Consider the following 24,931-nt stretch of genomic DNA (forward strand, 5'->3'; position numbering starts at 1 on the left):
GGGCCACGAACCTGTGTCCCCTGCATCAGCAGGCGGACTCTCAACCACTGCGCCACCAGGGAAGCCCTCCTTGGTATTTTTATAATGCTCTATGGAGGACTCATCATGTTGCAGACACTGCCTAAGTGCTTTCCCATGCTTACCTCATTGACACTTCATTATTACCCCAGTGTAGACATGGAGAGCACACAGAGCAGCCCAGAAAAGCTGAGTGACCTGCCCAAGTTTCACAACCAGTGATGAGCCTGGGATTGGTCCCCAATCCTCCTGCCTCCAGAGCCGTGCTGTGAAGCCCACCAGGCCCCTGGTCATCCCTCTGTCCAAAGCTGGTGCCCTACCTCAGGCCAGCTGCTTCCCTCCTACCCACCAAGATGGGAGAGGGCAGGCCTGGAGGAGCCTGAGGCCTGGACCCAAGCACCCTGGAGAGGAGGTGTGAGCACTCCTTGGAATGGGGACAGAAAGGCCCTTGAGGGGAGGGACCCATGGAGTTCTTTATCTTCCCTTCATTTCCTTCTCCTCCGTGTCTTGCCCCCAGGGCGCTCATCACAAGTGTGGCCTACTCGGTGCTTTCTACAGTCCCCCACACCACCTCTGGGCCTGCACAGGTGGCAAGGATACAACCTTCCTGATAGGTACACCTTGGTGCTGTGCCTAACTGGTCAGAGGCAAGAATATCCCCCACACCCCCACTGGAGGGACTTCTCCGTGTTCTCAGGACAAACCAGCCCCCTAATGCTTTGATCTCACCTCACTAGTGGGACCCGATGGACTCCAGCCCCTCTGAATCAGAGCCATCCAGATGGGCAGGTGGGAGAGGCTGAGACTCCGCTTGGGGCTCATCTCCCTTCATTTCTCCATCAGAGTCTAGCAGGGTCTACCTTGATCATTGAGATCCCCGGGAAAACATGTTATAGCCCCTGCAAGAATGCTGGTCAGGGCCAACCATCTCCCCTCTTATCCACCTTGCCTCGCCTAACTTCCTCTCACTGCCTAAGAGCAGAAATTACATTTCAGGACTCGAATGTTTCAAGACAATGAACCATCTGCCGTTGACTGTCAATCAAGTCCAAGCTCCTTATTGGAAAGATGGGGAAAGGGAGGGCCAAAGAGGCAGTGACTTGTCCAAAATCAGAGCCAGAGAGTTAATAATGAGAAGCTGGGCCATGGACCATCCACACCAGGAAGATGGTGCTTCCTTAGTAAATGAATGGTCATTCCCTGCAGGCCTACCTCTGCTCTAGGTTTCAGGAAAATACTGGTGAGATACTTGTCTCAGGGCTGATGGGTGACCTTCTAGGGTGAAGGCTTAACCCCTCTTAACCTTTGATCTCTGGCCATCAGTCCCCTCTTGGCCTCAACTCCTTCTCCCAGGCTAAGTGAGTACAAATCTGGCATCAGTCTCCACGGAGGCCACCTGGGGGGACAGAGAGGCCAAGAGGCCCAGTAGGGACAGAGCCCCTTTAAGCTGATCAGCCTTGCCCCAGTGAAGGGAACCCCGGAGGGAGAAAGGCAGCCATCCCCAGTAGGATAATTGCTGCAGGAGGGAAGAGCTGGCCCAGGCCCAGTCTCCCATGAGGACCGCTCTGTCCACATTCCCCAGACCAAAGCCCACTCCTGGGATGTGCAAAATGCTCCCAGGACTCGGGGGAAAGAAGCTGGGTTTAAAAATCCCAAAGGCCTATACCAGACTCCTCCAGGAGAGGTCCAGGCTGAAGAGGGCTCCGCAGAGCTGGGGACTTTTAGCCTACTTGAAAGAACAAACAACTTTCAAGTGCTCTCTGGAGCACCTATTTCATTGCGAACTCTTGTTATGCTAATGAAAGATCCTTCTTCTCTATTCATTAGAGCACATCTCCAAAAGACCTCCTTGCAGCTACTGTGTGTCCACGTGCTTTTGTATGTGAGTGTCTTAAGAGTCAAATGGCGCTCCAGAAAGCAGGGCTTGTGCGTCTCGTACCCCCGTCAGTATTCGCCTGAATTAGACAGGACGGGAAAGGGCGATCACCAACACCTCACCTATTTAGAAGTCACTTCAAAGAAATTGGCCCTTTCTGGGAGCAGCACTGAGAAGCAGCCAGCAGGGAAAAATGTCCAGGCTGCATAGGGTATGTTGCCAAACTATGCCTGGGACCTGGTGGATCGCAGAGTGAGCCCGGGAGTCAAACAGACCCCCGGTTCCAGTCTTGGCGCTGCACTCACAAGGTAGGATACCTAACCCTGCTCTGGACTCTACTTCCTCGCCTGTCAAATGGTCAGGATTCTTGTAGAGGCTAGGTGCTTGCGAAAGCATCTGGCACGGGGTCGGCACGCGGCAAGCAAGCCCTCAGGAGTGGTCTCCACTGTGGTGGGTATTGCCCTGGTCCCTGGCTCAGCACACAGCCAGAGACACGAACCCAGGATGGGCAGGTTTGGATGAAGACTTTGGAAAGGAGGCCCCTGGCTAGTTATTGGATGTGTGGCTGGCTCTTGGTGACCAATTTGGATAAGCGCTCAGGCGGGCTTGATAGATTTTCTTTTTGGAAAAGTTAAACTGGTTTTTTTTTTTTTTTATCTGAATGGAATGCCCGATAGGGGCAACTTCTCAGAAAATTTAAGAGTGCAGAGTAGATTCCTTACTTTCCTCTGGACGTGGCAGTGCTCTATCACTTACCATGCATGCCCATGGATGAGTGACTTGGTGCTAAGAACTGAATTGTGTCAGCCCCACCCCCAAGATTCAAATGTCCCAAGATTCATATGTTAGAGCTCTAACCTCCAACTTGACTGTATCTGGAGATAGGGCTTTTAGGAGGTAATTAAGGTTAAGTGAGGTCATAAGGGTGGGGTTCTACTCCGATGGGTTTGGTGGCCTTATCAGAGGAGGAGAGAATAATATCTCTGTCTCTCTCTGTCTGTCTCTCTGCCACGTGATGACCCAGCCAGAAGGCAGCTGTCTGCAAGCCAGGAGAAGAGCTCTTGCTAGGACCCGACCATGCCAACACCTTAATCTCAGACCTCCAGCTTCCAGAATTGTGAGAAAATAAACTTCTGTTGCATAAGCCTCTCAGTCAATGATATTTTGTATGGCAGCCTGTGTTGACTAATACACTTGGCCTCTCCATGCCTCAGTCTCCTCATCTGTAAAGTGGGGATAGTAATAACACCTTCTTCACTGAGTTGTTGGACACATTAAAGGAGCTTAGCCTGGTACCAGGCACCACGGTAAAGGCTCATACTTGTCATCTATCACCATCATGATCATCCTTCCATAATGCAATGCGTCATACTCACTATAATTTTAGACAACCCTGGTGCAGACCCCATATGAAGCAGCAGTCTAGAGAAGCAGGACATCTCAGGCATCTGGGGTCATAAATGGCTTCCTGGAAGAGAAGAACATAAAATCATTTTTCTAGTGGCTTTGTTGGCCCACCCCCTCCCTTGCTCTTAGGGGTGGGGAGGGATCAGATTGGAATAAGAGATGGGTAGCCAGCAGGAGGAAACAGCTGTAAGCTGGGGCTCACCTGTGCCCCCTTCTCTCCCCCGCCTTACCTCAGCCCATTCTGGGGCCACACAGGGGCAGGATACTCACACAGAGCAAGGAAAGGGCTGTTGCCTTGGGGAAGAGAAAGCCCTCAAGAGCAGGCCACTGATCTCAAAGGAAAATAATGGGATTTTCTGGGATTCACACTGATCCCCATAGGAGAAAAGCTTCTATTTGCCTTTTTTTAAGCCGCCAAACAAGAAACTAAAGCCTCTTTCAGCCCTGAGTCAGGGCTGTCCTTTCTGAAGTCCTTATTATCCCTGGGGCACCGGCAGAGCAGGCCCCAGCGCCCAGTCCACCATGCAGGGAGCTTTCCGCCAGGCAGAGGCCTGCCCGGTCTCCTAGCGACCCACACCCCACTGGATCACAGGCACTGGCACCTTGACCCACAGTGCATGACTGTGGCCTGGAGCAGGCCTGGCTCCCGTCCTTGATCTGCCCAGGGACGTGTTTCCATATCTAGGAGCAAACACGTGAAGCAATAGCTCTCTAAGCTGCCAGATGGCACGCACACATCCCTCACCCCAGCTACCCGACAACGATGACAAGGATGGTAACAGTCACCGTAATAACAGAGCGGCTAGTTCTGGATTCGTGTGATGCTCCAACCACCTTGCCTCGGAAGATCTCAATGCCTGGGAGGACCGCCAGCCTTCACGCCCAATTGCTGGTCCCAGCTCCAGGCCTGCCTAAGTGATTCCAAGGGACCTTCACCTCTTGCCACGTGAGTTGTGCCCCTCAGCGCCACACTCTAGAGGGGGTCGTTGTCTGTGACTGCTCCACCGCTGAACCTCACTCATACATTCACACACACTCATGCCCACATACTCACACACTGCCACAAACACACACACAACCCAAACTCAGTCTCCGGCCTTCTCTCTGGCCAGCTCCTGTACCCTCCCTTCCCTGGACGCTCTTCCACCCCCACTGCTCTCTACACCCCTGGCTAACTTCCTCATATTCAACCAAGTGAACCCAGTCTCCCCCTCCCGACTCCAGCCCGGTCCTCTTCCGCCCACCACTCACCGTCCCAGGAGCCTCAAAGGCCTCCTCCCCTCCTCCCTCTTCCTCTCCCTCTCATCTTCCCTTATAGATTTGACTTCCTCAGCATTTCAGCTTAGAAACTGAACTACATTCCAGTGCAGTTCAGACTCCACACTGCACTTGGCGATAAAGCCAAAATGCCGTTTTTCTGAGGTGCACAGGCACACGACTTGAGACTTTCTATCTTTCTAGCACCAGCTCCTGACTTTGCCCTCCAGGTACACACACACACACCTGTGCACACAAGCGTAAGTATGCTGCTGTATTTCAACACTGTGCTCTGCATTTCAGTCCCCTCTGTCTGGAAGGTCCTTCCCCCTCCTCTGAGAACGGCCAGCCCCAGTTCATCTTTTAAGACACCTCAGGTGCCACCCTCTCCAAGAAACCTCTCCAATCCCCACCACCACCTCCTTGTGTCATATGTCTGTGGTAGAGACTGCCAGGTGTCTTTTCTTCTCCCACAGTAACAGAACTTTTAGCTCGGTAAATAGTCGAGAGAAAAACTACATTTCCCAGCCTCCATTGCAGCTAGATGTGTCAAGTGACTAAGTTCTGGCCAATGGAATGTAGGCAAAAGTGACACATGCCAGCCTCCAGGAACCTTTTTTAAGAGAGCACTGGAGTGTGCCCTTTGCCTCTTCATCTCTTCTTGCATCCTGCTACCTGGAACAGTACTACCCTCTTAGATAAAGATATGAAAGCCACAGGCTAGGAATGAAAGGAACCTGGTTCCTGAGGGTTTAATGGAGCAGAGCTGCCACATTAGTCATGGATGGAAAACCTAGAGAGAAAAATAAACTTTTACCTTGTTTAAGCAACTCTTGCTTTGGGTTTTGTGTCCCTCCACATAGTGTCTTTTTATGGTGCTCACTTGATATCACAGGCCTATTTCTATCACTGTACCCATCACATTGTGATACAGTCACTTTTCATGGGTCTCCCTGCCACCACTAGACACTGAGCTGCCTGAGGCCAGGGGTTGTATCTAAGGTAACGCTGTATCCCCACACTCCACAGCATGGTAGGCATGCAATAATGAGTGGATGAGCAAATGAATATATGACGATTAGACAGGCAGATGTGCAATGAAAGCCTTGCCTAGGGAAGGTAACTGCTCAGTGCAATAGTACAGAGGAACTGCTTCTAGCCTCAGTTTACACACCAGCTCAGATCTGCCCACTTGCCTTGCTTTCTGGCTTCCCTTGTCCTGATGGCTGTTTCTGGTGCCTCCTGTCACTCACAGCATGGCCAGACCTCACCCCTTACCCGGGGACTTCCCACCCAGGCACACTAACCAGGGCATTCCCCCAGGCCTGTGAGGTTGCAGGCTACAGGTGGGCACACAGGGAGAGCTGCTGCTGTGTGCCTGCTCGCCAGCTCACCCAGCATGTCCACCCCAAATGCAGACATCACTACTGCTGTCTTGGGATGTGGCTTCCTTGGTGACTGCTGGAGGGCCAGGTAGCACAGCTCAGAAGGACACAGGAATTGATGCTCTGAACTCCCACGAATGAGACAGAAGCCAGCGGACAAATTTTTCTTCTCCTTTCCTCCTCAGGACTGTTTGAAGACCCAGTAGCCTCATACAGCCTCTCTGAAGATGTCTGGCAAGACCAAGAAGCCAGCTGTGCTGGGAACGTGCCATGGCCAGCTCACAACACTCTTCCCTACATTTGTTCTCCCTCCTTCCCTCTCTCACTCCCTTTTCCCCTTAGTCCTGCTTTCCCGGGATTGAACTCAGGAAATGTCAGCACTTGAGTTTTGTGCTCTATTTTCTAAGGATACCCATAGGTATCATGCTTGGGCACAGTGAGGGATCTGGTGTGGTCAGAAAGCAGAGGAGTGACGTGCTATGATGTTGGCAAAGTCAGTTGGTACTGGGTAAGACACTCAGCAGAGACTGGTTGCCAGGCCAGGAGTCTGCTTCTTTTTGAAGCCACTTGGGTACCACGAGGACCATGACAACCATCACTAGGTAGATGTCTGTATTGTCCCTACCACAACCTGGTCAGAAGCTTCCCTTACCTCCTCTCCTGCCATGAAGCCAAAAACTTTCACGATGCACAAGTGTGGGCAGAGAAGACTGGATATGCCACAAACAAGCATTCCCTTTGGCCTACCATCTCACTTTTAAGAAAATATGCTACAGGTCTATCCTCATATGTGTGCAAAGTTGAACATATAAGAGATTCAAGCCAGGCCAATTAGACTCTATTCCAGGACCTTTGCTGGAATTAATGAGAAATTAACAACCTCTTTTTCCTGGGAAGGTTTAGCTCATAGGATATAAGCCTGGAATAGATGGTGGCTGTCTTGCCTTCATCTGGGGAGAGCCTGTCTGAGAACAAAACCATACAGAGAGGAGCAAAGACAGGAAAGAGAGAGAGAGAGAGAGAGAGTGAGTGAGTGAGAGAGGAGAGTGGGGGAGAGAGTGAAGAGAGGGGAGTGGGGGGGAGGGAGAGGGAGGGAGAGAGAGACAGAGAGAGAGAGAGAGAGAGAGAGAGATGGCTGCATAGGAACACCAGGATTCTGCTGTTGAAGTCGAAGCCGTACTTAGACTTTTCAGCTACGTGAACTAATACATTCCCCTTTATAATGAAGCCAGTTTGCATTAGGTCTCTATCATTTGCAAATAAAAATGCACTCATCAGTCCACTGTATAAGGACGTTTATGGTGGTATTGCTGTAACAGCACAACAGTGGCACTCTGTAAATGCCCCTCCTAGTACCTTACTTAAATGAACTGAAGTATGTGCACATAACAGGACTATGCAGCCATCACTACGGACCATGTGATGGTCAGAGGGGGATGGTGGGAAGGCCTCTGCAGACCTCCATTAACCCTTTCAGGGCAGGATTAGCTCGAGCCGGCCCCTCCCCCCACAGATGCTTTCATCCCACTCGTTCGGGGACAATGTCTGCTGCCCCCACCCCCAACCCGCCTTCAGCCCCAACTTGGTGATGACCCCTGAATGCTTGGAAACCCCAACCTTCTGCTCCCAAGGCATGCCTTCCCAGGAAGCCCAGCGTGGCCAGGCTGAAAGCCCAGGTTTAGCATCTGAGATCTGTGGGTTCAAACCCTAGATCCATCACTTTCTGCATCTGTTCATTCATTATGGTGGTTAATTGAGTGTCTACTGTGTGCCAGGCAGTGTGCTAAGACCTGGGAATAAAGCAGTGAGGAAAAACAGCACAGGCCCTGCCCTCATGGAGCTTAGAGTCTGGTGGGGAGAGAGATCTTTTTAACAGACTGCATGGATTTTTTGGTGAATGTCTTACTAGTACAAGGGCCACAAAAGAGAGGTACAAGTGCTGACACTGTTGTGGGTGGTGGAATTCTGACCTGGTCAAGGGGACAGGCTACTCGGAGGAAGGATGTGTGGGAGCCCATCTGGGAAGGGTGGAGCAAAAGATGTTCTACTCAGCAGGAACGGTATGTGCAAATGCCCTGTGGTTCAGGGGAAAGCGTGCCATACTAGGGGCTGAAAAGAAGGCCAGTGTGTTTCTAGTGCAGAAAATATGAGAGAGAGTGAGGTGAGAGATGACATTGGACACGTTGGAGGGACCAGGGCCATGGAGAGCCACTGGCGTAGGGGGAAGGCAAGGCAGGGTTGCCCAAGATCAGCTTTTGTTTTTAAAAGACCATTCTGGCTGTGGACAATGTAGGTATGCAGCCAGCAAAAGCCACACACCTCAGAACCTCAGGCTTCTGCTCCATTAAATAGTAATGGTCCTACTCCTGCCTTTGAGGTCATTGAGAGGGTGACATGAGCTCCTGTGTGAAGCATTTAGCACAGTGCAGGGCCCACGGTAACAGCCCAACCAATGAGAGCTGCTGGCGTTGGGGACTGAGGCTGTCCTGAGTTCCTGGGCTGGGCAGGTAGCAACACTGAGAAGTGGGTCCTGCTCACAGGGTCTCCAATTCCTCATTTTATTGAGTGGGACCAAATGATCCCCAGAGGGCAGATGCTGCTGCCATGGCTTCTCCAGGGAAGGAACTGGAAGCTTTCACTAAACAGCAAGTCCCAGAGATGAGGACCTGGGTCAGAAGCTATGACCCACAGGAAGGCCAGGAAGGAAGGGAAGGAGGGAGAGGCTGGGAGGGCAGAGGGTGTATGGGGCCTTGGTCTCTCTGGAGAGGACTGGCCTCCTGTGGAGATACGGTTCACACAAGCCCCAATTCAGGCGCAGGTAGGGCAGGGCTGTTACCATTTTGCAAACAAGGAAACTGAGGCCAGGAAGATGAAGTCACTTACTCAGAACGACTTAGCTGGTGAGTGGCCAGGGCAGGCTGTGAGCCCAAACTGCTTACTTCCAGAGCCTACAACCACTGAGCCAGATTCACACCAGCAAGGAGCGGCAGCTGTCCCCAGGGAGGACCAAAGAGGCTAAGCGGGAAAGGGGTGGGGGACAAAAGGACCAGGCCGACCCCACACCTGCCTACACTGTCCTTCTTAAGGCCTGACTGCTCAGCTGGCCTGGCTGCCTGGGCAAGCGTATCCTTTCAATTCCTCCTCTCCCCAACCCATGTCATTCTGCAGGAAGCCCTGCTCCTGACACCTGACAGAACAGAAGGCTTCTGGGAGGTGGTGTCAGCGGTGCTGAGCCTTGAAGGATGGGCATGAGTCAGCAAGGGCATTGCAGGTAGAGGCACATCAGATCAAAGGGCTGGAGGCAGGTATGGGAGTTGCACAGCAGGACTGAGGTTGGAGAGCAGCCTGGCTCAGCAGGGATGAAGGGTGGGCAGGAGAGGGGGTGCTGGGAGACGCTCATGGTGCCAGTTCATGGGGGACTTTGTGCAGCAAGCTAAGGAGCTGATTGTTCATCTCATAGAAGATGGTGCATGAGCAGAAGACTCATAGGATAAAGGTGCCTCCTTATCATCTAGATGGGCTGGGGGAGGGGGAAGCAGAAACCAGGTCATTGCCTTGGAGGCCCATGGGGGCAGGTGCTTGCCCAGCAGCTGGAGGGCGGAGGTGACCAGGCAGGTTCCGAAGGCTTTGGTCCTGGTCCACCCCCCTCTCAGCAAAGGCAGCTCCAAGGCCCGATTCTGACCCAGCTAGCTCCCCCGCTGATGGCTTGTGCCCCCTCTCCCTCCGTAAGGCTAATCAGTTTAGAATGGTAGCAAAGGAAGACTCCAAAACTGCAGGGCCCTCACTCTGCAGCTACAGATGAACACGTCCATTAAAAGCCAGCCAAGCCAGACCTGACATCCACACTCTCACTGGGTGAGGATTTCATTAAGACATGGTGGGGAGGTGGCAGGGGAGGCCCCACCTTGAGCTGATCAACCTCTAGGTCAACCTATTGTTTCCAGCTCAGACCAGGGGCTTGAGACCACCGAGCACACTGGAAGCAGCAGGGTTTCTCAAGGTGTAACAGAATCCCTTCAAAGGGGGAGGCTGGCTTGCCAAAAATGCCCACTCCAGTGCCACTCTTAGAGATGGACCCAGAGGTCGGCCTTTTTACACATTCCAAGGATAGGTGCTGATGCCCATGAATGTTTGAGAACTACTGCTTTGGTAGGTTGTGAAAGCAGTGTAGTGGACAAGATGATCGGCATTTTTAACAATGGAATGAAATGGAATATAACATCAGAATAGAACATACCGGAGGGCATTGCATAGAGGAGGAAGAAGTATTATTTTGTGAAACTTTTGCTTTAGTAATATATCTCTGTGTGTTGGGTTGCTATGAAAATATATATATATATATACACATACAGTTGACCCTTGTACAACACAGGTTTGAACTGTGTGGGTCCACTTCTATGTGGATTTTTTAAAATAAACACCTACTACAGTACTAGACAATCCGAGGTTGGTTGAATCCTCAGAACCTTGGATACAGAGGGCTGACTGTAAAGTTATACGTGGATTTTCGACTGCCCAGGGTCAGCACCCCTAAGCCCCACGTTGTTCAAGGGTCAGCTGTATATATATTTTACTGTGAGTTTCGGTTAAAAAAGAGAGTTTGAAAACCTCGCACCCACAGCCCTTCAGCAACAAAGAGGGGCCAGTGCCCGCTTCATAGATGTGCCCAGCGGCGAGGCCTTACCACAGCGGTCCTCCAAGGCTACTGATCTGAAGCATCCTGCGCACTGGCAGCCTCCCCTCCCCTGGAAGTCATCCGCACACAGCTGGGAGGGAGCTGCTCCTGGAGGCGATGGCCCCATTCGGGGCCCAGGCTGGGGCAGGTGTTGGAAGAGGGACCCCAAAAGAGACTGGAGCTGGGGTTTGTACGGAACGCAAACACAGGTCCCCCTTGTCCACTTCCCAGCCAGCCTCTAAGTCTGGGGCAACACCAAGAGGTCAGCAGCCACACATCCGTACCTTCCAGAGCCCACTGCTTGCTTGGGAGAGAGAGAAGTCAGCTCAGGAAAGGGCCTGGGCACGTCACAAGGTGCAGAGCGGAGGGAGGAATGGATGAAGGGAAGGCCTGGGCCGTGCAGGAGGGTGGGTGGGCAGGCAGGCTGCCTTCCCTGTGCCACATTCCCCAGGCCTTGCAAGGCCACCCATCCCTGCCCTCTCTGCCTTGGAAATCCCTTTGAGCTCGAGAGGGCAGATGGGGGTCAGAAAGTGATGAGCCCCGGCCCCAGCCTCGTTTGAAATCGAAGGATCCTGGGCCAGGGGCGAGGCCTGCGAGGTGGGGTCACCACCTCCAGGGCAGCGGCATCCTCTGGCCTGGGCCAGCCCGTTGCTAGGGCCTCTCTTCCGAGGCATCAGGTTATAGGGCCGCGTGGAGCAGCCCATCTGCCGGCTAACTTCTCACTTTCCTCCCTAAGGCTGCCTGTGACCCGGCTCCCCAGGCTCTGGCCCGTGTGTAAAGTGGCGGGGGGCCTTTATTCCCACCGAGCCCCTTCTCAGCAGCTCGGCAGCCAAACTGCTCTTGGATTACATTTTGATGAGTTTTCAATTTAGGCCCGCAGACAAGGGAAGGGAGGGGATGGGGGTGACGGGGTGGAGGCGGACGGGGGCGGGCAGGGGAGCCGGCGGAATAAATGCAACAGATGGGTCCAATTGTGCTTCCCAGGCAAATGAAGGAAGACATCTGTAGCTCCCGAATACTGGTGGTCTGAAACGCAATTAGCCCTCTGTGAAAGGGGCCCCTCGCAGCCCCCTTGGCCAATCCCCTCCGAGGCACTGCTCACGTTACAATGGCCTTGACCACAATCCATTGAGCAGAAAAAGGAAAAAAAGAAAAGAAAGAAAGAAAGAAAGATTAATCCAGGGGTTGCTGGGCGGTGTGGCTGCAAGGAGAGTTGCTATGCTGGAAAGGAAAGGTTACTTACGTTTCTGCTTTTCTCTTTCTTGCTTCTCAATATATTTACCACAGGTTCTTATTGAAGAGAAGGCGGGAGGGGAGTGTCTTAATTTTGGGCTTGGGGAGGCTATGTGGGCTCACATCTTGAGTGGTTATGAATCTGCAAAATTGCTCAGAAACCTCAATTTTCGACTGACTTGTTTGGAAAATAAGGAATGAAGACACGAGTCCCTGTGGCTGAGAGGGGGTCCCACCTCCCGCCCCCCTGAGGGGTGAGAAAGTTGTTGTGTGATAAGACCTTCTGCCCTAGATCATTATAATGGCTGCTGTGAGTTCCAGGGACCTGTGCTGCACAGTTGGACACGTGAGTTCTGCCTGGCTCATCTGAGGACCTACCTCTTTCCCACTCTCGGGAGCCCAACTGGAGAGCTGGGACAGGATCAGGGCCTCCTTTGTTGGTGCATTTACATGATTGGTGCTGCCTGGCAAAAAAAGGGGGAGAAGCCCAGTACAATGGTGTTCCAGGGCTCAGAGCCCCTTTAAATTACCCTCCTGGCTTTGTTCCCCTGGCTCTCTGATGGCGATCAGTGCGGTAGCAGCTCTGCCCAAGAAGGTGAAAGGAAGTCCACATTCTGGAGACCCGCCCCCCCCTTGGGTGTCTGTCGCCTGCGCCCAGTTAGAGCCATCAGGTGGCAAGCCTGGGTCACAGGCGCCCCTCCAGGACACGCACTCAGCAGCTCAGCGCTGCCCTTATGGATAAGAACCTCTACAGACCACAGGCTAAGTGGGCATGCTCCTGTTTTTTTGTTTTGTTCTATCGTGGTAAAATATACATAAGATTTACCACTTTTAAGTGTACAGCGCAATGGCATTAAGTACATCACACTGTTGTGCAACCATCACTACCAACCATCTCTAGAACTCTGTCATTATCCCAGATAGAAACTCTGTACCACTAAGTACAAACTCTGTACCACCCCCTTTCTCCCTCCCCCCAGCCCCTGGCAGCCACCCTTCTACTTTCTGTCTCTGTGAATTTGACCACTCTTGGTACCTCGTCCAAATGAAAGCATCCAGTATTTGTCCTTTTTGAGTGGTTTATTTCATTTACCATAAGGTCCTCAAGGTTCATGTTCATGTTGTAGCATATGTCAGAACTTCCTTCCTTTTTAAGGCTGAATAATATTCTATGGCGTGTGTCCACATCATATTTTATCTTTTCATCTGTTGGTGGACATTAGGGTTGTTTCCACCTTTTGGTTATTGTGAAAAATGCTGCTATGAACACGGGTGACAAGTATCTGTTTGAATTCCTGCTGTCAATTCTTTTGGGTATATACCCAGAAGTGGAATTGCTGGATCACATGGTGATTCTATTTTTAATTTTGTTTTGTTTTCCTTTTGTTTGTTTTTCCTTTTTACTCCAAAAAGGAGGCTCCAGAGAAATGAACTATCAGTTCAGTCCCAGGAAGATGCAGTTTAAAGACCATCCTGATGATGACGTCTAATAGCCTTAGGAAATGATGCCTGGCTTCATGTTAAATTCAAGCCCCGAGTGTTTTCGTTTGCTTTAAAAATCATGTGTGATCCAGGCCCCAGGGTTCTCTGCAGAACTGGCCAGTTATTGAAGCTGGATTGGGGCCGGCTCAGGGCTTCATCAAGGCCTGCTGACTCCAGACCTTTTCTCTTCCCAGGTCAGGCTAAAGATGTATTAATCATTCAGCAGTTTGGAGGTTTTTGTTGTTGTTGTTGTTGTTGATTTTTGGCTGCGTGGCTCAGCATAGCATGCAGGATCTTAGTTCCCCAACCAGGGATCGAACCTTCGCCCCCTGCAGTGGAAGCGTGGAGTCCTAACCACTGGACCACCAGGGAGGTCCTGTTGTTGTTATCATTATTCTCATGTGTGTTTAGACAAAGTACTAGATATTTGGACTTAATTTTTTGAAGCTTCACTAGCCAAGTGCTCTAAGATTCAGTAATTTCCTAATTAGTCAGCATCTGGTACATTTTGGTTAATCAGGGAAGCCAGGCTGAAATATGTTGTCTGTGCTTGTGTGACTGTCTTCCTGAGAATTCCCAGTGTTTCTCCCATGGGCATATATGTCTTTCCCATTCCTAAATCCCTGTAGTGGCAAAGAATCAGTTTGAAAAAGTAGGGACCACCCATCCCTGATTTCCTTGGATGACCTTGATTTCACGTACTATATTCCATATGTCATTCCCATGAACCTTCTGCCCAGTCCAGAAATCCTAGTGTTACATCATCCAAACTCTCTCTCCTATCCTGGAAATAGGACAAAAATTTTATGTTGAGCCACAATCCCCAGAGTTTGTAAAAGGAAGTTGCTGGCCCTAAAACTCTGAGAATCACAAGAGCCTGAGGGATGTGAGGGAACGGCCCCCTCTCAGGAATCTTTTCCCAACTCTGAGCCAGTTCCTCCAACAAGGGCATGAAAATCCCCAAACAAGTTCTGTCTCAGGACATCTTGGAACAGGTCAGTCAAGCCACACGATTGCCTATGCTCAGGGCTCGGCACTGAGCTCCCTTCCAAGTGCCAACTGTCCCTACCAAATGACCTGGTCCTTCCCCCCACTCCCCAGCAAGGTTAAGCTCTCTATTAGAAATGACACCCTGACCCGACCCAAGTCAGATGTAAGGATCCAGTGGGATTGGCTGATGAGACCAGTGTTCCGGAGGGAAAAGGCAGAGCTGTGTACCTAACAGACTTCACCTGAGGTCATGCACGTGGGGTCATTTCTGCAGGAATCCCCAGGGCTGGTTCTGGAGTATCCCTCACAGAAACTGCAGCCCAGGTCTTGCCCACAGCTAGAACTGGCCAGGAGAAAAGGGAGCCCTGACCAGATACAGCCGTCCTCTCTCCATGAGTGGGCCGCACCCCTGGTCCTCACCATGGGAACCTTTCACCCACTCACCTGGAACAAGACCCCACCTCCAGGCACAAGCTGCACAGGGGCCCCTGGCTTTGCTTAGCACCAGCGTCTAGAATTGTGTCTGTTGTAATTTAGATACAAGGAGCCCTATGTGCAGGCTCAGCTCATGCATCTCCAGCACTTTCAGTCTCAGGAAGCACTTTGAGATGCAGCCCCCAATTGAAACTACAACCACTCAGAGAGCCGGGGAGGACAGTCAACACTCTTACTCCATTCATCCATTACTTCCCTTTATCAAGGTCATACAATATGCCAGACTCAGTTTGAGGCACTGAAGATTGAGCAGTGAACAAAGCAAGACAAGGGACCTCCCCTCAAAGAGCTTACCCTCCCGGGGCTTCCCTGGTGGCGCAGTGGTTGAGAGTCTGCCTGCTAATGCAGGGAACACGGGTTCGAGCCCTGGTCTGGGAGGATCCCACGTGCCGCGGAGCAACTGGGCCCGTGAGCCGCAACTACTGAGCCTGCGCGCGTCTGGAGCCTGTGCTCCGCAACAAGAGAGGCCACGATAGTGAGAGGCCCGCGCACCGCGATGAAGAGTGGCCCCTGCTTGCCACAACTAGAGAAAGCCCTCGCACAGAAACGAAGACCCAACACAGCAAAAATACATAAATAAATTAAAAAAAAAAAAAAAGAGCTTACCCTCCCTTCAGAGGGCAAAGAGTCAGTAAGCAATTAAATATCTAATAGGACTGTCAGGTAGTGATACATGTTGTGCAGAAAAATGAAGCAGGGTGTGGTAGAGACTTCTGGTGCTCAGCCACTACCACCCTTCTCTCTTTCACGGAACTGGGCACAGGAGAGGCTCACATTCCCCCTCCCCTTGCAGTTGGATGGAGCCATGAAACTAGTACTGGCCAATGAGCTATGAGTGGAAGCCATATATGCCACTTCCGGGCTGCAGCATTTAATTGCTAGTTCAAGGCTTTATAGCCCACCTTCCCTCTGTTATGGCGACCCACAATGCTGCAGTCAGCCTATTCCCTGAGGGACGATGAGTTATGATCACCATAGAGCCTAGACCAACCATCCTTATTAAAACACAATCAGGGGCTAGAACAGTGGTTCTCGTATGTTTTGGTCTCTCAAAAATTATTCAGAACCCCAGAGAGCTTTTGTTTATGTGAATTTCATCTATTGATGCTTGCCTTTTTAGAAATAAAAAAAGCAATATTTAATTCATTCTAAAATAACAATAATAGAGGAGGGACTAAGATGGAGACCTTGGAGGCTCCTGGACTTCCCTCCTCCCATGGACACACAAAATGTAGAGCTGTGCACGGAGCAATTTCCTCTGAGAGAAATCCAGAAACTAGATGAGTGACTACTACACATAGACTGAGTGACAAAATAACCACATAGAAATGGGTAGGAAAGACTTAGACGCACACTCACCATAAACCCCACTCCCAGCAGAGTGCCATACAACCAGGAGGGAACTCCCAATCCCAGCTTCTCCCTCAGGAGCAAAAGGTTTGGACCCCACATCTAGTGTTCCAACTTTTAAGACCTCTGCCTGATGGATGGTTTGACTACATACTTTACAAGCAGCTGCCTGAGGGTCCCGCTTCAAACCAGCCTCCATCTAGGGGCTGACTGTGATCCTCCTCCCCTTTGGGACACTGATGGGTCCTGGCATGACATCAACTACAAGGAGCCACCAAGAAAAAAGTAGGCTGCTTGGACAATCACAAAAACCTCAGATAGCCAAAGCAATCTTGAGAAAGAAGAATGAAGCTGAAGGCATCCATGTCCTTATTTCAAACTACATTACAAAGCTATAGAAATCAAAACAGTACAGTATTGCTGTAAAATAGTCACATAGATCAAAGGAACAGAATAAAAAGCCCAGAAATAAATCCAGGCATATATGGGCAATTAATTTTCAACCAAGGAGCCAAGGATAAATAATGGGGAAAGGATAGTCTCTTCAATAAATGGTACTGGGAAAACTGTATATCCACATGCAAAAGAATGAAACTGGGCCAGTATCTTACACCATACACAGAAATCAACTCAAAATGGATTAAAGACTTAAACATAAGACCTGAAACCTTAAAACTCCTAGAAGAAAACATAGGGGGGTTAAGCTCCTTGACATTGGTCTTGGCAATAATTTTTTTGGATTTGATGACAAAAGCAAAGGCAACAAAACCAAAAATAAACAAGTTGAACTACATCAAACTAAAAAGCTTCTGTACAGCAAGGAAATCAACAACACACTGAAAAGGCAACCTGTGGAATGGGAGAAAACATTTGCAAACCATGTATCTGATAAGGGGTTAATATTTTTAATATTTAAAACATGCAAGGAACTCACACAACTTAATAGCAAAAAATCCAATTAACCCAATTTTAAAATGGGCAGAGGACCCAAATAGACTTTTCCCCAAAGAGGACATACAGATGGCCAACACATACACAAAAAGGTGCTCAACATCACCTAACCATCAGAAAAATGCAAATCAAAACCACAATATCACTTCCCACTTGTTAGGATGTCTATTGCCAAAAAAACAAAAGATAACAAATCCTGGTGAGAATGTGGAGAAAAGGGAACCCTTGTACACTGTTGGTAGGAAGATGGAGATATAGGAAGTTCCTCAAGAAATTAAAAATAGAACTACCATATGATCCAGCAATCCCACTTCCGGGTATATTTTCAAAGGAAATGAAATCACTATCTCAAAGAGATATCTGTATTCCCATATTCATTGCAACATTATTCACAATAGCCAAGATATGGTAACTTATGATAAGTGAAATAAGCAGACAGAGAAATATAAATACTACATGGTATCACTTGTATGTGGAATCTAAAAAAAACATGTTGAACTTATAGAAATAGAGAGTAGGATGGTGGGATGGTGGAATGGTGGTTGCCAGGGGCTGAGGGGTGTGGTGAGAGAAATAGGGAGAGGCTGGTAAAAAGGGCATAAACTTTCAGTTATATAATTGAAATTTACTAAGAGAGTAGAACTTGTTTTCTTACATATATATATATATATATATATATATATATATATATACACACACACACAGTGATGGATGTGTTAAACTCCATAGCGAGAATTCTTTCACAATGTATACATATATCAAATTATCACTTTAAAGTTGTACACTTTAAATATATTACAGTTTTGCCAATTACACCTCGATGAAGCTGAAATAAGTACATAAAAGGAATAATAATAAACCCATTTCATGTTAATATAGAACATTTTTATGAAAAATAACTATTTTTCAAAACAAAAAATTAGTGAGAAAGGTAACAGTGCTTTACATTTTTGCAAATCTCATTAATATCTGACTTAATAGAAGACCACTAGATTCACATATCTACTTCTGCATTGAAGCTGGTCTGGTATGCTGTTGAAGTATACAAAAATGGAGTCTCAAACAAATATGCAGCTAGAAAAGCAAAGACTTTGCAGACCCCATGTGAGGGTCTCAGGACCCCGCAGGGTCCTTGAAACACACTTGGAGAACCACTGAGCTAACGCATGCTGAGAGTACTGGCAGCTGGAGTGGGATTGTCCAGCCTAGAGGCAAGGGTGGGCTGGAAATGGGTGGGGCAAGAGAGGATGGGCTTGCAGGTTGAAGCCGGTGGCCTGGCTCTTTGGAGGGTCTGCCGCCTAGGAACAGGTAGAGCAGAATGTGGGGCTATCTGGGCTTCTGACACCAGCCTCCTGCTCTGTCTACTTGTCCCTCACATTAAGTGCTAAGAACTGGTATTTAAGACAATCTTCACTTTTAAGCACCTTCACACCATTCATTTGTAAAGCTGCATCAGGTGCTGAGGTCTTAGTCAAAGGTAAATGTCCTTGGACTCATTCCATGGCATCTGCAAAGGACTGATCAGGGAGAATTCCAGCCTTACTCCAGGTTCCTGGCATATGCCCTGGACTTTAGTACCAGCGATGGTGCGATGGTGAGGAATTGGGACATTCTTATGGGGGTCCAGATACCAGACCAGGAATATCGCACAAATTCCTTGATGCCATGGAGGGGAAAAGGTATGAGCCCTCCTTGTAAATAACTGTAAGTAAAAGTAGACATTATTAATAAGAACCTGTTTCATTTATTAAGTTCTCATAAAATGCCATCCATTCCTCCCAACCTACTTCAGAGTCAGATATTACCTCCATTTAACAGTTTTAAGAGCTTACACTCTTGTATGTATGAATTACATGTTTTCCTTTTTGGGGTAACTTTTTAGTTTAATATAATTTCACACACAAAACAGTTGCAAGAACTCTTGAATACCCGGATTCACCAATTGTTAATGTTTTCCCCAATTGTTAATATTTTCCCCCGTTTGCTTTATCATTCTGCCAGCCTCTAGATAGATGCATAGGTACATAGATAGATAGATAGATAGATAGATAGATAGATAGATAGATAGAAAGAAAGAAACACTGTTTTTTAGCTGAATCCTTTGAGAACAAGTTGCAGACAGCATAACATTTTAGCCCTAAATACTTCAGTGTGTATTTCCTTAAAAAAAGGACATTTAAAAACATAATCTCAGTATAATTTTTGAAATCAGGAAATTTAACATTGATATGTGCTGATATCTAATGCCCAGTCCATATTCAAATTTCTCCAGTTGTCCCAATTATGTCCTCTTTACCTATCTTCTCTCAAAGCCAAGATCCAATCTAGAATCATACATTGCTTTTGGTTGTCATGTCTCTTTCATCTCTTTTAGTCTGGAATGGTTCTTCAGCCTTTATTTTTCATAACCTTGACATTTTGGAGGAGTACAGGCCAACTGTTTAGCATGATGTCCCTCAGTACAGACTTTTCTGATGTTTCCTCATAATCAGACTGAGGATTGACATTTTGGCAGAAACACCATGGAGGTAATGTGTTCTTCTCACTGCATCGTATGAGGAAGGACTTGATGCTGACCTGTCCCACCAGGGACAACCTTGGTAATGTTGACATTGGTGATGTTAACTTGAAACTCTTGGTTAAGGTGATGTTTATTGCATTTTAGTGTTTCCTCCATTATTGTTGACTTAAGGGAGACTGAACCCTTAACTACCATCATCACAATTCTTTTTCAGGTGTGGGCCCAGGTAATATGGGGATTTAGGGTGCAGTTCTATGTTTCTTTCTAATCCCACAACAACACATATTTTTATTTTGATTTACTCTTATGGGAGATTTCCAAACTATCTTTTCCAAACTTACCAGCTCTTCCCTCCTTCCAAACTTGAGTTGTACTTGCCTGTTCCCGGTCTTTTTCTATGCCTTCCCTCCTCTCAGACATCCCCTGTCTATTCTCTCAGGCATCAACATATTTAAGGCCCAGCCCAAGTCTCACTCCTCCAGTCTGGTTAGGATGACAGGCTGGGCCCAAGGAGGTCATGTCCAGAACCCGGAGTGTCCCCTGGAATGGCTCCTGTGACTGTAGGTGCCCTTCTGCTCCTGTGCAGCTTCCTTAAGGGGAGACCTAGAGGCAGGATGCTTTTGTGAAACTGGCACAAAAACTTGCACAGGGGCTGAGGCAGTGGGCTTTGGGATGCAAGGAATGAAGGCTGAGGTCTGAGCAGACCCCCCTCCTCCACAATCCAGACTCCTCTCCTATCACCAGCCCTTTACAGCCCCCCATCCAGGGATGAACTCCCTTCTCTCCTCTCTGCCAGGCCCCATATGAGGAATTCAATCCAGAAGAGGGAAACTTAAAATTGGATGTCAAGTATCATCACCCCATAGTTCAACAGAATAGCCCCATGACAAGGGTCCCAACAAGCCCTCCGGTGTCTTAGCTATCACCTTCAGCTCCAGGACTTCAGTCAAGTTTTCAAGTATTCAGACCCTTCCTGTGCCTGGCTATGAGGCACGCAGACCCCGAGCTGCATGCAGACTGCCATCTGGGGCTCGGGAGGGGTAAGCTCAGTTCGGGTATTTAATGTCTTGCCACCGAGACATCCTGCCCGTCCACTTGCAGTCCCCCTGAGCGTCTGCCGACACACGCCCTCCTTGGATCCATTGCCCACAGGATGGGATCTCTGACCTCCCTGTGTCAGGTCGCCCTGGGCTGACACTGTTGCAGAGACTGGCAGATGTTGCCAGGTCCTGGAGTTCCGGGCAGTCTGTTTCCACTTGGGGACAGTGAGTGCACATGTAGCTCTTGTTACCAGGACACACCTCACTCTGTGTGCACTTCTAATGAGGCAGCACACTCTCACAAGCTGTTAGACTGTGGACACGCTGCAGCTTTCCAATGAGAGAGGATTTCGAGGGTGTATTTTTATAAGGAAGAAATGACATAAGCGTCCCTCTTTGTTATTTAAATTTCATGAAAATCAACTATAGATGGTGTGTAATTGGGCACAGAATAGGGCACAGAATATATTCTGAAATAACGGGAGCCCTTTTATCAGGTTATATATGAAGAAAAAAGAGTCAAAGAAAAGCGAAATCTCCATGCAAAATAATGAACTGTTTGAAGGAAGAGAAAAGTGAGACTGGGGATCAAACACGGCTGGGAGAGTATTCAAGGGGCTGGCTTTGAGAAGTCGCTTTGGAAGTGGGGGTTAGAGACGGCATAGGCTGTGATCATTATGGCTTGACTTGGGCCCAGAATTCAAGCCGCACATGGAACCTCAACCAGGAACCAGGGCCAGGCAAGTGAAAACACAGGAGTCCCTGAAGGTGGGCCAGGTGACGTTGGTCCTCTATGAGGGCAGGAAGGGCTGCAGGTCCTACCCTCTGTACCCTGTACCCTGGGGTCCCAGAGGCAGGGAGCCTTGGTGGCCAGGCACCCAGGTGATAAACCAGAGCCAGTCTGGGGGCGTGAGTTGGGAGCCAGCCTGACTCAGGAAGAGGCACTCACAGCTCTGCACTCAGATGTTCACTAACAGGCCCCTCCTCAACACCAGCCAGGGGTGGGGCTATGGTGCTGGCCCTCGTCTCCCCCAGGCACCTGACTTCATGTGTCAACAGCACAGCTTTTCATCTGTCACTCGCCCTGTGTACACCTGGACCTGAGACTTTCCTTCCCTGAACCTCCGTGATGCCATCTGCCTAACAGGGGAGATTATGGCTCTTGAAAAAGTTGCTGTGAGGATAATAATATAGGGTACGGTGCCCAGGACAGTACCGTCACATGATACGTATTGAATGCAGGGTAGTATTTCCTCTCTCCATCAGCCCAATCCCCTCCTCTCATTCCCTGCTTCCCCGCAGGCTTCTCCCCTAGGTGCCCTCCGGATGGATCTCCCTTCAAGCCTGGGTGCAGCCCTGAGGCCTGGCTGTGATGGGTGGACACCCTGAGACCCACAGAGACAGCAGTTTCAGAGAGGGTGCCCAGAGTCCACCGTGAAACTCTGAGGGGCTGAGAAGTCCCCAGGAAATGAGCACACTGCTGCTACTGCCACCGCCGGTGTGGCTGCCATGTCAGGGTCAGGGCCACTGATGGCCGCTCTCTGCACAGACTCCACAATGTCCTCATCTACTCTCCTTCATTTCTTGGGGCACCAACTGTGTGCCTGGGGTCCCTGGTCCCAAATATTCCCCCAGGCACAGCTCTATGAGAACACCAACTCCAGCCTTCCACCCAGACAGTGTGAGGCCGCCCAGTCCAGGAGCTTAGCACGCCCCCAGCCCTCAAGCTCCTGCCCAGGTCCCTCCTGACCTAGTGGTGGTCACACTGAATTGCAACAGCCTCGTCTGTCCTCCCCATCGGACCGTGAACGCTGAACACAAAGCACACAGCACAGGCCCTGGTACTCAGCAGGCGTCACATCAATGCCTGTTAACAGAAGGACAGTGAATAAACAGCTCTTGCTCTGAAAGTGCGGGCGCTGCCCGGTGAGCCTGGGATGGGAGGGCGGACGTTGGGATCTGGAGCACGAAGCTCAGAAGCGCAGATCGCAGAGCAGGGGGCAGGGTCGGAGCGCCATCTACCGGCAGCTTCGCAGACCGGCGGGAAAGGGCTGAACCCCGCTGGGGATCCCTGGCATCGCCAGTGCGGCCCCAGCACCTGTGATGTCAACAGAGGTTTGCGACGCTGCTCCCGAGTCCACGCTCCAAACATTCCACACACCGCCTCGCAATCACCAGTAACCTTGGCCTCCTCCTCGAGAAAAGAAGGGTGGGGCCCGGGAGGGAGTAGGAGGTCCTGAATTGCGTTGAGAATACTCAGGAAGGGGCTTCTCTTCCACCAGCTCCTACAGGGCAGGAATTTCCCAGAAACTCTCCTCACTGGGAGGACTTGAGCAGGATTCAATGACTGCAGTTACTGCAGAGCAGAGGTAAGGGCCTGCTCCCTGGAGGAACCAGCAGGCTTTGGGGTCAGACAGACCCAGTGAGAATTCCAACTCTGCTCCTTACTAGCTGTGTGACTGGGAACTCAATACTTACCCTCTCTGTGCCTCAATTCTCCCACCTGAAAAACAAGCTACATGACAGTACCTACCCTATAGGTTACTACAAAGATGAAAAATCATCTATAATTAGATGCCCAGATCCTCACTGTTCCCAAAGGTCAGGCTTCCCTTTTGTGCCCACCTAGCACTAAAGACCCAGTCTTCAGCCTACTTGGTTACAGTATCGCCACGTTCATCAGGCTCCCCTCTGCGATGTTGCTGGGGGTCTGCAGGCTGAGTCTGCCCTCCTCAAATCCTAGCTGCTGCTGCAGCTCTCATTTCACCTCCTGACTCTAGCTGCCCGCTCTCCTTTTCTCCAGTGACCTCTTGCCACCTCATAACAAGCTCTCCAAGGCCCTGCTGAGCCCCTGAGTCTCCCACCCCAAATGTGGCCGGGGACGCTCCTCCAATACTCCCAAACCCAACCAGGACCAGACTCGCCTGAAAGAATAACAGGAGGGGGCTTCCCTGGTGGCGCGGTGGTTGAGAGTCCGCCTGCTAATGCAGGGAACACAGGTTCGTGCCCCGGTCTGGGAAGATCCCACATGCCACGAAGCGGCTGGGCCCATGAGCCATGGCCACTAGGCCTGCGCGTCCGGAACCTGTGCTCTGCAACGTGAGAGGCCACAGCAGTGAGAGGCCCGCGTACCGCAAAAAAATAAATAAATAAATAACAGGAGAGAACCACAGAGCATGATGGAAAACCTCAAGCTAGCTCCTGGGTGCGAGCAGGCTCAAAGTCCTAAAGCCAGCGGTGGCCCCAGGCCCCGCCTGACCCACTGTCCCTGAGGTCCCTGGCCATCACCCCCTCCACATGGGGGAGCTCCAGCCATGTTGCTCTCCCCCATCTCCAAGAACCCCCAGCCTCCTGCAGCCTGAGAGGAAAATCGCTTCCTTTTTATTTCTGCAAGCAAACCGGCAAGAGGCACATTTCTGCCCTGAATGAAGACAACCTTTCACGCAATTATACAAAACAAAACTCTCAAGTGTTTTTATTTTGTTGCCTAGAAGCTCTCCATCCCCGAAGAGCATCTTGGCTTTTTCTGTATAAAATCAAATGCCCTGTTAGTTATTTTTCCTTCTTCTCAGACAACAAAGGAATAGCTTGCTCTCAAAGTTGTCTCCTACAGGAACTAAAAATCAAATAACAACAGTTAACATTTATTCTGTGTTTCCTAATCTAAGCTCCTGCTATAAGCCCTTTGCCTGTTTTATCTCTTTGAATCTTCACACGGACACTGGAAGGCATTTGGTCTCCATGTTATAGAGGAGGAGAAGAAGCATAACGAGGTTCTGGGACCCCCCCCCCAACCCCCGCCGCAGGGTCCCATAGTTAGTAAGTGTGTGAATTCAGATTCAGACCCAGACAGTCTAGCTTCTTAAAGCTTTAAGTGGGCAGCATTGCTTCAAGGTCAGAGCATGAGACTTGAAGTCTCCCCCTTCCCTACCCATTTCTAGCCATCTGAGATTTCAAAAGCACCGAGTCCAGTATCACCTGGAGCGCCCTGTTACAAACATGGGTGTCGAATGCTCAGTGGAATGTCTAGAGCATGGGAGGTGCCCAGCATAAGGGACAATCGATCAGGGCCTGAAAGGCTTGTAGCTGGGCGGTGGTGTGGCCTGAGAGGCAGCTTCCTTGTGTCGTCCCTTACCTGCCCAGGGAAGGATTTGTGAGGAAGAGGCATCTGTTAGCTCTGCACAGCTCAATAGCTCACATCCCTCCACTGCTGGAAGCCCTCTCGCAGTTCACTATTGCCTTGGGATACAA

At 49.9% G+C, this 24,931-nt stretch overlaps 1 long non-coding RNA gene across 4 annotated transcripts in view; it reads right to left on the reverse strand.

The window, feature by feature from the left end:
* The window catches only part of LOC113615019 (uncharacterized), a 93,957-nt gene that overhangs the window by 56,582 nt on the left and 12,444 nt on the right, over positions 1-24,931 (reverse strand). For all 4 annotated transcript variants that reach the window (XR_003430832.1, XR_003430831.1, XR_003430827.1 and 1 more), the window contains exon 2: positions 3,271-3,362. This is a non-coding gene — a long non-coding RNA (uncharacterized LOC113615019). The remainder of the gene's footprint in view (positions 1-3,270; positions 3,363-24,931) is intronic.

This window comes from Aethalodelphis obliquidens, unplaced genomic scaffold, assembly GCF_003676395.1.
Source record: "Aethalodelphis obliquidens isolate GAN/ISIS:26980383/991018 unplaced genomic scaffold, ASM367639v1 scaffold4, whole genome shotgun sequence".
Lineage (NCBI taxonomy): Eukaryota > Metazoa > Chordata > Mammalia > Artiodactyla > Delphinidae > Aethalodelphis > Aethalodelphis obliquidens.